Here is a 14,053-nt window from a genome sequence, read left to right as displayed (position 1 = left end):
TCCAGCTCTCACAGCCATACATTACTACTGGGAAAACCATAGCTTTGATTAGACGGACCTTTGTCGGCAAGGTGATGTCTCTGCTTCTTACTATGCTGTCTAGGTTTGCCATAGCTTTCCTCCCAAGGAGCAAGCGTCTTTTAATTTCATGGCTACAGTCACCGTCTGCGGTGATCTTGGAGCCCAAGAAAGTAAAATCTGTCACTGCTTCCATTTCTTCCCCTTCTATATGCCAGGAAGTGATAGGGCCAGATGCCATGATCTTAGTTTTTTTAATGTTGAGTTTCAAACCAGCTTTTGCACTCTCCTCTTTCACCCTCAACAAGAGGCTCTTGAGATCCTCTTCGCTTTCTGCCATTAGGGTGGTATCGTCTGCATATCGGAGGTTGTTGATAATTCTCCCGGCAATCTTAATTCCGATCTCTGATTCATCCAACCCGGCATTTCTCATGATGTACTCTGCATATAAGTTAAATAAGCAGGGTGACAATATGCAGCCTTGTCGTACTCCTTTCCCAATTTTGAACCACTCGGTTGTTCCATGTCTGGTTCTTACTGTTGCTTCTTGACCCTCGTACAGGTTTCTCAGGAGACAGGTAAGGTGGTCTGGTACTCCCATCACTTTAAGAATTTGCCACAGTTTGTTGTGATCCACACAATCAAAGGCTTTAGCGTAGTCAATGAAGCAGAAATAGACGTTTTTCTGGAATTCTCTTGCTTTCTCCATGATGCAGCGAATGTTGGCGATTTGATCTCTAGTTCCTCTGCCTCTTCGAAACCCAGCTTGTACTTCCGGTAGTTCTCGGTTCGCATACTGCTGAAGCCTAGCTTGTAGGATTTTGAGCATCACCTTGCTGGCATGTGAAATGAGCGCAATGGTGCGGTAGTTTGAACACTCTTTGGCGTTGCCCTTCTTTGGAATTGGAATGTAAACTGACCTTTTCCAGTCTTGTGGCCACTGTTGAGTGTTCCAGATTTGTTGGCATATTGAATGCAGCACTTTAACAGCATCATCTTTTAGGATTTTAAATAGCTCGGCTGGAATACTGTCATCTCCGCTAGCTTTGTTGTTACTAATGCTTCCTAAGGCCCACTTCACTTCACTCTCGAGGATGTCCGGCTCAAGTTCAGTGACCGCACTATCATGGCTATCAGGGACATTCAAATCTTTCCTGTATAGTTCTTCTGTGTATTCTTGCCACCTCTTCTTAATCTCATCTGCTTCTGTTAGGTCCCTGCCTTCTTTGTCCTTTATCATGCCCGTCTTTGCACAAAACGTTCCCTTGAGATCTCCAATTTTCTTGAAGAGATCTCTAGTCTTTCCCATTCTGTTGTTTTCCTCGATTTCTTTGCATTGTTCATTTAAGAAGGCCTTCTTGTCTCTCCTTGCTATTCTCTGGAACTCTGCATTCAGTTGGGTGTATCTTCCCCTTTCTCCCTTGCTTTTCGCTTCCCTTCTTTCGTGAACTACTTGTAAAGCCTCATCAGACAGCCACTTGGCTTTCTTGCATTTCTTTTTCTTTGGGACGGATTTCGTTGCTGCCTCCTGAACAATGTTACGGACCTCCGTCCATAGTTCCTCAGGCACTCTGTCTATCAGGTCTAATCCCTGAAATCTATTCCTCACCTCCACTGTATATTCATCAGGGATATGATTTAGATCATACCTGAAAGGTTTAGTGGCTTTCCCTACGTTCTTCAATTTAAGCCGAAATTTTGCAAGAAGCAGCTCATGATCTGAGCCACAGTCAGCTCCAGGTCTTGTTTTTACTGACTGTATGGAGCTTCTCCATCTTTGGCTGCAAAGGACATAATCAATCTGATTTCGATATTGACCATCTGGTGATGTCCATGTGTAGAGTCGCCTCTTGTGCTGTTGGAAAAGAGTGTTTGCTATGATCAGCATGTTCTCTTGGCAAAACTCTATTAGCTTTTGTCCTGCTTCATTTTGTACACCAAGGCCATGCCTGCCTGTTATCCCGGTGATTTCTTGACTTCCTACTTTAGCATTCCAATCCCCTATGATGAAGAGGACATCTTTTTTTGGTGTTAGTTCTAGAAGGTGTTGTAGGTCTTCATAGAACCGATCAACCTCAGCTTCTTCGGCATCAGTGGTTGGGGCATAGACTTGAATTACTGTGATGTTGAATGGTTTGCCTTGGATTCGTACTGAGATCATTCTATCATTTTTAAGATTGTACCCCAGTACTGCTTTTCCCACCCTTTTGTTGACTATGAGTGCTACTCCATTTCTTCTAAGGGATTCTTGCCCACAATAGTAGATATGATGGTCACCTGAATTAAATTCGCCCATGCCTGTCCATTTGAGTTCGCTGACTCCCAAGATGTCGATGTTCAATCTTGCCATCTCATGTTTGACCACCTCCAGCTTACCTTGATTCATTGATCTGACATTCCAGGTTCCTAAACAATATTGTTCTTTACAGCATCGGATTTTCTTTTCACCGCCAGACACATCCACAGCTGAGTGTCCTTTCGGGTTTGGCCCAGCCGCTTCACTCTTTCTGGCGCTACTTGGAAATACCCTCTGCTCTTCCCCAGTAGCATATTGGACACCTTCCGACCTGAGGGGCTCATCTTCCGGCGTCATCTCTTTTAGCCTTGTGATACGTTCCATGGGGTTTTCTTGGCAAGAATACTGGAGTGGGTTGCCATTTCCTTCTCCAGTGGACCACATTTTGTCAGAACTCTCTGCCATGACCTGTCCGTCTTGGGTGGCCCTGCACGGCATAGCTTATGGCTTCACTGAGTTACGCAAGCCCCTTCGCCACAACAAGGCAGTGATCCATGAAGGGGAGGCTGAAGTTTACTGTGATAGAAATGCAGAAAGGGGGGGGAGATTACATCTTGGGTAAAGTGCAGGATTGTTTTTTTCTGTAGGCATAATGGGAATGTTTCCTCCACCTAGAGGGTCGCATTTTAACTTCCAAATAGCACTTTGGATACAATAAATGAAACTATGGCTGGATCTACACTTACCACCTTTTTTCACTTCTAATGAGGTTTCACCACCCACCTTTTACACTATGCAGTATCCGCCTCGAATTGGAACCGGAATTTCCCACTTCCATCCTCCCGCTTTCAATACCCTAATATCCCGGTATTTCCCCTTAATGTGCTCTGATTTTCTGCCTTCGCTACCATATCCGGTTGTAGTCCCCTCCCCCACCTGTCCATATACGGCGGTGTTTGCATTTCCCTCCTGTCCAATCACAGCTCTTGATGGCCCCATGTCTTCTTCCGGCTACTGATCACATAGCTTCTTCAGCAGCCCCCATTTCCTCAGCAACAAACAAAGGGCTGGATGTGTGCGCGCTTGTCTGATCTTGGAAGCTAAGTGGGGTCGGTCCCGGTCAGTAGTTGGATGGGCGACTGCCTGGGAATCAGGCTTCCTGCATTGAGCAGGGGGTTGTTCTATCCCTTCAAATGAGATTAAGCTTTACCCCCTCCTATCCCTTCTTCCGGATATTGTTGTTTTTTTAAATTAAGGCATTATCCCCGCAGAATCGGGGCTTCTCCGCAATGTTTTTTTTCTAATTCAGGCATGATCTTCGAAGTTTCGAAGTTGTGGAGCTTCACAGCTTTGAATCTTTGAAGATCATGCCTGAATTAGAAAGAAAACATCGCGAAGAAGCCCCGATTCTGTGAGGATTATGCCTTAATTTTTAAAAAACAGCCAGAGCAGGGGATAGGAGGGGGTAAAACTTCATCTCATTTGAAGGGATAGAACAACCCCCTGCTCAATGCAGGAAGCCTGATTCCCAGGCGGTCGCCCATCCAACTACTGGCCGGGGCTGGCCCCGCTTAGCATCCAAGATCAGACAAGCACGTGCAGGAAAACAGCACTGCCCTCGAGTGTGAACCAAGCTCGTGCATTCGATGAAGCACTGCAACAGGGAAAATTGCATAATCACGTTTTAATGCGAGAGCATTTAACCTGACGGGACACCAAATTCATTGCGATTGCGGGCGCAATGTAGATTGTCCCTATATATTCCATGTGTTTCCAATAAGCTTTGTAAATAATTTGGACTGCATAGTGCAGTGGTAAGGCATTTCACAGTTACCACTGAGGTTTCTGCAATGTGTTTTGTGCATTGTGTTTGATCAGATTTATTTTATATATTTTTTTCTCTATTGATAATAAAATGATGACATATGTGAGATCAAGATTCTTCTGAGGTTTTCCTCGTAACTTCCATAACAATGACAGCTAAGCATTTTTCCATGCTGTATGTGACATCCTCTTGCCCCCAATACTTACATAAAGAAATGATATGTGGCTGCTACTAATCTTTCATATCTTTGGTAAAATTACAGGGAATCTGTTGAAAAGACAGAGATGGAGAAATGCTGGCAGGTTTTCCTCAGGTCTTGTGCGGGTCGTTTGTGCTGTAATTCTGTCATTCCATTGGAAAGGAAAGAGGCCAAGCACAGTAGCACAATAATACTGAGGGCATTAGCTTTGCTTTCTTTTTCTGGGCTGAAATGCCAGTCAGGGAGGTTTTTCCCCCCTCTTCTTGGCAGGCAGCCAATGGTTTCCTGGTAAATGACACAAATCCTGTCCTGCAGAATAAGGCTGTGTGTGAAAGGGAGTGTGGTGTGGAGAAAGCAGCAATTCTTAAAAGGTTTGGAAGGTGCTGAAGCCCTCACTGATCATAGAATCATAGAACAGTAGGGTTGGAAGGGGGCTATAAGACCATCAAGGTCAACCCCCTGCTCAGTGCAGGAATCCAAGTCAGAGCATCCCTGACTATGGATGGCGGAGAATTTCTCCCTGAAACTTCAGGGGGCCGAGCACCAACGTGTTTGGCCCCCCGAACAAGTTTTGGGGAGAAATTCTCCACCCCCCCGCACCCCGCACCCCCCCCGGGATGGGACTTACCTTTGCCGAATGTCCCTCCCGGCGGCGGGTCTGGCCGGCGGTTCGGCGGGTGTTCGTCCGGGGCAGGAGCGGCAGCCGGTCTTTCGACCGGCTGCCGCCTCCGCCATTGCAATAAAAGAAAAAAAAACAAAAACGCCCCCGCGATAGGATAATGGCGGCCGCCATAGGGAGCCGCCATTCCCGTTCCTTATTTGGTCGCTGTAGTCTACGTAAATGTTTACGTAAATGTTTACGTAGACTACGGCGAAAATAAGGGCAACGCTATTTGCGTTGCCCTTATTTTCGCCGTAGTCTACGTAAAGATTTATGTAGACTACAGCGAGCAAATAAGGAACGCGAATGGCGGCTCCCTATGGGGGCTGCCATTTGCGTACATGCTTTTTTTTTTTTTTAAGTCACCTGTGATAGGCTATTTGACGATTAACGTAGCCTATCATGGCTGACTTTGCAGATCTAGCCGTGATAGGCTATGTTAATCGTCACGTAGCCTATCACGGGGGCGTTTTGTTTTGTTTTTTAAACTTTTGAGTTCGCAGCCGGGCGAGACGAGGCGCCTCCTCCCTGGCCTGAATTTCAGCCGGGCGAGGTGGGAAGCCTCCCCCCCCGGCCTGAACTTCACGGGGGGAGCAGCGAAGCGCCTCCCCCCCACCGCGAACAAGCTTCGAGGACAGGTAAGTGACTTTTGTCCACCCCTATCCCTGACAGATGGCTGTCCAGCTCCAGCCTAAAATGATGACATTTTAGTACATGGAAGTTCTAGAAGTCAGCATGAAAACACTAAAGGTGCAATCCTATGCATGTTTGGACAGAACAAAAGTCTTACAACTCCCACTTGTATGACTTTTTGTCTGTCTAAACATGCATAGGATAACACCCTTAATAACTGTAACAATGATTTAATACAATTCCCACATAGCACGACAAAGGGGAAGTGTTGAAAAGAACAATCAGAATGATCCAGGGTTGGATCATCTTCTCTATGGCTAAAGCAGCTTTCCCAAACTAGGTGCCCTCCAGATGTGTTGGTTTGCTATGATGGACAATGGTCGGGATGATGGGAGTCATCATTCAAAATCATCTGGAACAACTCAAGTTGGGGAAGGCTGGTAGCTGGACCTCTGTTCTGACCCAGCAGGGTTTTTCTTGTGTGCTTATGCCAAGTGTTAAAAAAGGTATCTTTCTTGTTTTCATGTGGATGAGGTTTTTGGACTGCAACTTCCTATACACAATTATTTGACAATACCTTTGAGTAAACTATCCCACCTGCCTCCTTATTGTCACCGCTGTTACTGCTGCTGCAGTACAGGCGATCTCCAGGGACATCCCTCCCCCAATGCCTGGCTCTAAGAAGGACCCCTCAGAGCCAGGCAGCTCTCTGCAGAGCCATGTCAGCCACTTTTTATGGTTGATACAGCTCTTCAGAGAGCCCACCCTCTGGATCACCCTGAAAGGATCTTGGCAGAGGGCAGGAGGTTGTTCTGGAGAGTCATGCTGGTTGCTCTCCCCCTGCAGCATTTTCTGCAAGGGGAGAGCGGAGGTGGGGCAGCTCTCTGGAGACTGTTGTGTTGCTGGGCTGGGCAGCCACAGCTTGCCACAGTGGAAGAGTGGCCGGTGGGGCTCTCTGGAGCACCTGCCCATTTGGCAGCACCCACGAGGGCTCTCCTATCAGGCAGGAGCGCACAACTGGCCACTTTTCCCACTCCATTGCCTGAAGCGAGGGATTCACCCCACCTCATGGGAGGGCTGGCCTTGATTAAGCCCCACCAAACGCAATGAGACTTACTCCTGAGTAGACATGTATATGATTGCACTGTTTGTCTATTGCTTTGAGACTAAAATCATATACTGCCAAGGGATGCCATAGTATCATAGAATCATAGAGTTGGAAGGGAGCATTTAGGCCATTGACTCCAGACCCCTGCTCAGTGTAAGAATCCAGTTTAATGTATCCCTGACAGATAGCTGTCCAGTCTCTGCTTGAATACCCCCAGTGATGAAAAGGCTACCACTTCCCTTAATTCTATTGTCTGACTGCTCTCACCATTAAGAAGTTTTTCCTGATGTTCAACTGAAACCTGTCTTCTTGTAACTTAAGCAGCCATACATACAGTTCCTTGTTGTTGTTTATTCGTTCAGTCACTTCTGACTCTTTGTGACTTCATGGAACAGCCCACGCCAGAGCTTCCTGTTGGCTGTCACCACCCCCAGCTCCCCCAAGGTCGAGTCCATCACCTCCAGAATATCATGCATCCATCTTGCCCTTGGTCGGCCTCTCTTCCTTTTGCCTTCCACTTTCCCTAGCATCAGCATCTTCTGCAGGGTATCCTGTCTTCTCATGATGTGGCCAAAGTACTTCAGTTTTGCCTTTAATATCCTTCCCTCAAGTCAGCAGTCTGGCTTTATTTCCTGGAGGATGGACTGGTGTGATCTTTTTGCAGTCCAAGGCACTCTCAGAATTTTCCTCCAGCACCACAGTTCAAAAGCATCTATTTTCCTTTGCTCAGCCTTCCTTATGGTCCAGCTCTCGCAGCCATAGGTTACTATGGGGAATACCATTGCTTTAACTATGTGGACCTTTGTTGTCAGTGTGATGTCTCTGCTCTTCACTATTTTATCAAGATTTGTCATTGCTGTCCTCCCAAGAAGTAAATGTCTTCTGATTTCCTGGCTGCAGTCAGCATCTGCAGTAATCTTTGCGCCTAGAAACACAAAGTCTCTCACTACCTCCACATTTCTCCCTCTATTTGCCAGTTATCAATCAAGCTGGTTGCCATAATCTTGGTTTTTTTGAGGTTTAACTGCAACCCAGCTTTTGCACTTTCATCTTTCACCGTCATGAGGTTCCTCAGCTCCTCCTCGTTTTCAGCCATCAAAGTGGTATCATCTGCATATCGGAGACTGTTAATGTTTCTTCCAGTGATTTTAACTCCAGCCTTGGCTTCATCAAGCCCAGCACGTCACATGATGTGTTCTGCGTACAGGTTGAATAGGTAGGGTGAGAGTATACAACCCTGCCGTACTCCTTTCCCAATCTTAAACCAGTCCGTTGTTCCGTGGTCTGTTCTTACTGTTGCTACTTGGTCGTTATACAGATTCCTCAGGAGGCAGACAAGATGACTTGGTATCCCCATACCACAGTTCCTAACCAACCCTTATTTTACTGGTCTAAATAAAACTGAATTCTCACAGGTAACCAGGATTGGGGCCAAAAAGCCAGTTAACTTCAAAACTCACCTCAGTGTAACAATTAATCCCATCGCTGGACTTGACAAGCTCAGAACTCTGCCCATATGCTGCCAGATTCTACGAGACTCTCCACATAACCTGGTTGTATGTTGTGTATCTTTATTGTCCCCCAAACTGGCTTTTAATTTTGCAGCATTTAGAGCTTTTAAAGCCAAGTTTGCATCTCATACCATTTTACAGAATGTGCTAGAAAATTCAATGTTGTATGTAAGGCTGGAATTTGGGGTACCTCAAAGCTGGTGTCGGGAAGTTTCTATTTTCATTTAACAATGTTGTGTCTGGGGAAAAGGAAACTTGCAACCACACTCCAATGTGATCAATTGATTTAAGGAAAATGGAACATTCTGTGACATCATGACCTTTACAAAGCCCTGGATTATCATGCCTGATGGATATAATTAACTCTTTGGAAATCTGCAAAAAGTAACGAGCAGACTATTTTAAGAACTATTTATGAGTCGCTAGTGGTGAATTGGTATAATGATTACTGCAAAACTCACAAAACTTTTTATTTTGTTCCATTGAACTCAAACTGTAGATGCTTAGTATATAAATATAGAGGTTGTTTTCCCACCTGTATTGCACCGAAGAAGCCAAGAGTGCCAAATATGGAAATAGAATGGAAACATTATTTACTTGAATAAGTTTGCCTTAGAGAACGTCTCCTCTATTCTCTATTAAATGTTAATATAATTGGGGGCACTGAACTCTTTTTTCTGCATCAAGTTTTTTTTAGTCTGTACTGTAGGCTAAACACTGTGTACGACAGTGCTTCGTCTTGCAAACTCTTAATTGCACACTGCTTTAACAGAGTGCAAATGCATTACTTGGTTAATTAGTAAAACTCTCCACTTCATTCTTCTCTCCCAGACATTTCCAGATATACATGTCTCTCAGTTCTGAATGTTAAAAGTACTTATTAAACTTGTTCTTTTTTTAGGCTCACAATGCAACTCTGAAGGCTAACTGCACAACTATATGCATGTTTACTCAGAAATAAGTTCCACTGTATTCTATGGGGCTTACTCTCAGGTAAGTATGCATAGGATTAAAACTTTAGGCTGCAATTCTATACCCACATGCTGGGGAACGTCCCATTGAATTCAGTGGGGCTTACTCCTGAGTCGAGATGTATAGGATTGCACTGTAAGTCACCAGAAGCTAAACTGAGTGTCAAGAATGTATTGGCTAGAATGAACTGAAGGATAATATAGTAATTACTCTCATTTGCTGTGATTAATGCTGGAGAATAGTTTATTAGTATATGTTATGTTTCTCTAAACACATGAAAGTTATTCTTTGTCTATCATTTAAAATATCATTTCCCTCATTTTAGTTATTAAAGGGGCTTGAGTTAAGCTAGAATGGACAAAAATGGATGAGAAATCCTAAATAAGTATTTACCCCACATAATATGGTTACTTTGTGAATCAGTGCATTGTGCTTGAATCAGCAGAATATAGTAGGTGACATTTTTCATTTTTCATTTATTGGATTTGTAGCCGCCTCCATCCAAAAGATTCAGAGTTGAGAACAATATATTGCAGGGGATGGGGTGGGGCGGGGAGGGGGGAGACTGGAAGTACAAGGCACATATAATAGCAAATAACATTTATTATACAGGTTACCATCTTAATAGAAGAATGGGGTTTTGAGAATAAATTGTTCGTATTCATCTGTGGATTTCACTGCCTCAAGCTGTGGCAATGGCCACTGTCGGCCTTAAAACAAGATTAGACAATGTCTCAAAGAACAGGTCTATTAATTGCTATTGGTAATTTATTTATTTATTTTTTAATATTGTTATACTGCTTCTCATTTTAAAAACCTCAAAGTGCGTTACAACAAATTATAACACAATCAATTATTATAAAAGCACATCCACCCTTTGATTCTATGATAGTAGAATAGTAGGGTAGGAAGGAGCCTACAAGACCATTGAATCCAACCCCCTGCTCAGTGCAGGAATCCAAGTCAGAGCATCCCTGACAGATGGCTGTCCAGCCTCACCTTGAATGCCTCCAGTGTGGGAGAGCCCACTACCTCCCCCGGCAACTGGTTCCATTGTCGTATTGCTCTAACAGTCAGGATGCTTTTCCTGATGTTCAGCCAGAATCTGGCTACCTGTAACTTGAGCCCATTATTCCGTGTCCTGTACTCCAGGATGATCAAGAAGAGATCCTGGCCTTCCTCTCTGGAACAACCTTTCAAGTACATGAAGAGCGCTATTATATTTCCCCTCAGTCTTCTCTTCTCAAGGCTAAACATGCCCACTTCTTTCAGTCTCTCTTCATAGGGCTTTGTTTCCAGTCCCCTGATCATCTTTGTTGCCCGCCTCTAAACCCTCTCCAGCTTGTCTGCATCCTTCTTCAAGTGCGGTGCCCAGAATTGGACACAGTACTCCAGATGAGGCCTAACCAGTGCTGACTATAGGGGGAACTAGTAATTAATGGGATTTGGAAGCTATGCTTCTATCAACCCTGACTGCTCATTGGAAGGACAGATACTGAAGCTGAAGCTGAAATATTTTGGCCACCTAATGCGAAGAGAAAACTCCCTGGAAAAGACCCTGATGCTGGGAAAGATTGAAGGCAAAAGGAGAGGGGATGGCAGAGGATGAGATGGCTAGATAGCATCACCGATGCAATGAATATGAACTTGAGCACACTCTGGGAGAGAGCGCAGGACAGGAAGGCCTGGCGTGCTATGGTCCATGGGGTCACGAAGAGTTGGAAACGACTTAACGACTGAACAACAACAACAAAATAGTATTTGCCTTTTTTGCAGCCACATCACACTGTTGCCTCATATTCAGCTTGTGATCGACAACAATGCCAAGATCCTTTTTGCTTGTAGTGATGTTGAGCCACGTATCCCCCACCTTGTAACTGTGCATTTGGTTTCTTTTTCCTAGGTGCAGAACTTGGCATTTATCCCCTTTCAATTTCATTCTGTTGTTTTCTGCCCAGTGCTCCAGTCTATCAAGATCACTTCGAATTTTGTTTCTGTCTTCCAAAGTATTAGCTATCCCGCCCAATTTTGTGTCATCTGCAAATATGATCAGCATTCCCTGCACCTCCTCCTCCAAGTCATTCATAAAAATATTGAGGAGCACTGGGCCCTGGACTGAGCCCTGCGGTATCCCGCTCGTTACCTTTCGCCAGTTTGAGAAGATCCCATTGATAAGCACTCTTTGAGTCCGATTCTGTAGCCAACTGTGGATCCACCTGATCATTGTTTCATCTAGCCCACTTTGAACTAGTTTGCTCATCAGGATATCATGGAACACTTTGTCAAAAGCTTTGCTGAAATCGAGGTATATGATGTCTACAGCATTCCCACAGTCCACAAGGGAGGTGACTTGATCAAAAAATGAGATCAGGTGAGTCTGGCAGGATTTGTTCTTGACAAATCCATGTTGGCTTCGAGTAATCACTGCATTGTTTTCAAGGTGCTACAGATGGATTGCTCAGTCTCAGAGAAGACTGAGCCAAAGTAGGAATTGAGCACTTCTGCCTTTTCTTTGTAATCTGTTATCATTTTGCCATCCTTATTTAATAGCTGAACCACCATTTCTTTCCTCTGTCTTTTACTATGCGTGTAGCTGAAGAAAGCTTTTTTGTTGCTTTTAGCATCTATCGCTAACCTCAGCTCGTTCTCAGCTTTAGCCTTCCTGACGCCATCCCTGCAATTCTGTGCTACCTGCCTGTACTCTTCCTTTGTTGCTTTCCTTCCACTTCCTATATGTTAGTTTTTTGTTTTCTGGTCATCTCTAAGCTTTTTGTGAAGCCACATTGGCTTCTTCTGTTGTCTTCCACTTTTTTTTTCTTGTTGTCCAGATAAGGGCATAACTGGTATATCAGCCTAAGCTGATAAAAGGTGCTCCATGCCACTTAGTCCACCTGTGCCTCAAGTGACAGTTCTGGGTCCAAGAGCACCCCCCAAACTATGAGTAAGTTTTTAACAGAAGGAAGTACTTTTTTTCACACAGTGCAGTTAAATTATGGAATTCACTACCATAAGACGTAGCGATGGCCACCAATTTGGACGGCTTTAAAAGGGGATTGGACAAATTCCTGGAGAAGGCTATAAATGGCTACTAGTCTTGATGGCTATATGCTACCTCCAGTATCAGCCTATGTACACCAGTTGCTGGGAAACATGGGAGGGAGGGTGCTGTTGCACTTGTGTCCTGCTTGTGGGTTTCTCGTGGGCAGCTGGTTGGCCACTGTGTGAACAGAATGCTGGGCTAGATGGACCCTAGATCTGATTCAGCACGGCTCTTCGTTTGTTCTTAATAATAGTTGGAAGTACATGATCGTCAGTGCCTGACATATCACAGATGGGAGGTCATTCCAGGGGGAGGGTGCCACTGAGAAATCCCAGGTAAGTGGGTATAGGATTGAGGCCTTATTGTAAAAAGTAAGGACAAGGAGATTGTGCTTGGGTGCCAAAGAGACATTTGAAGTACCATACCGCATCTTGTAAATGATAAGAAGTATTTTAGCAATGAAGTCTTATAGAAAGGAGGAGGACTTGACTAAGCTGTGGCAACAGAAGGCCAGAAAGGTGGGTAGCAGTCAAGGAGGGAGATGCTATATCAGCCTTCCCCAACCTAATGCTGTCCAGGTGCTTTGGACTACAACTACCAGAATTCCTGATCATTGGCCATTGTGGATGGAACTGATGAGGGTTGAAATCCAAAACATCTGAAGGGCACCCACTTGGGGAACATGATACTGGGGCCAATTATGGAACTGTCACCAAAATCTGAGAGTGAAGAGAAACCTCTTTTGTGTGACTGACTTCCTACAGTGTGAACTGTGCACACAGTGGGGGAAAATGGATGTGTGAGGTTTTTTGAAACATGTTTTTATTGCATGTTATATGCCACTTGGCTGAGAGGCAAGCTGTAGGTTTGAGAAATAAGTAAATAAAATTAGGGATGTACGAAAGTCACTTACCTTTCGCGGATTATGTTGATGGTGGGGGGGAGGCATTCCGACCCTCCCCCCGGAATCCTGGCCGGGGGGGAGGCGCTCCGTTCCTCCCCCCAGAATCCTCAAACGGCTGGCTGTACTCTGCGGCAGCTCCGCGGAGCAGCTGGCCAGGCCCGGCCCGGCCCGGCCAGGCCAGAGCCGTCCGCAGCTGGATTTCCGGCTGCAGAGGGCTCTGGGTAAAAAAAAAACACAAAAAAACACCCACGTACGCAAATGGCAGTGGCTACAGCCGCCGCCATTTGCATTCCTTCTTTTTGGCCGTCTTAATCTACATAAATATTTACGTAGACTATGATGGTGAAAATCAAGGGGAACGCAAATAGCATAGCGGGCGCTATTTGTGTCCCTTTTTCATTCACCGTTTTAGCCTACGTAAATCTTTACATGGGCTAAAACAGCAAATCAAAAGGGGACGCAAATAGCGCCTGCTATGCTATTTGCGTTCCCCTTGATTTTTGCCGTCATAATCTACGTAAATATTTACGTAGATTAAGACGGCCAAAAAGAAGGAACGCAAATAGCACGCGTTTTTTTTTTTTTAAACCCACCCCCAACCATGATAGGCTACGTAAAGATATACGTAGCCTATCACGTCTTTTTTTTCTTTTTTTTAAAACCTAGCCATGATAGGCTATGTAAATCTTTACGTAGCCTATCACGTCTTTTTTTTTCTTTTCACAAGCCTGGAAATGGCGGTGGCAGCAGCCGGTCGGAAGACCGGCCGCCGCCGCCGTCCAGAAGATCAGCCCCAGGTAAGTCTTGTCCTGGGGGGGATCCACGGGGGGCGGGGGGGCAGGCCGTTCCGCCACAGATTTCGGGGGGCCGAATGCACTGGCATTCGGCCTCACTGAGATCCGTGGCGGAATTCTCTGACATCCCTAAATAAAATGTAGCCATTTCA

Source organism: Heloderma suspectum, chromosome 4 (assembly GCF_057233095.1).
Source record: "Heloderma suspectum isolate Gila_16-S chromosome 4, 16-S_ref, whole genome shotgun sequence".
Taxonomy (NCBI): Eukaryota; Metazoa; Chordata; class Lepidosauria; order Squamata; family Helodermatidae; genus Heloderma; species Heloderma suspectum.
The sequence above is the reverse complement of the archived record's forward strand: the minus strand, read 5'-3'. Positions refer to the sequence as shown.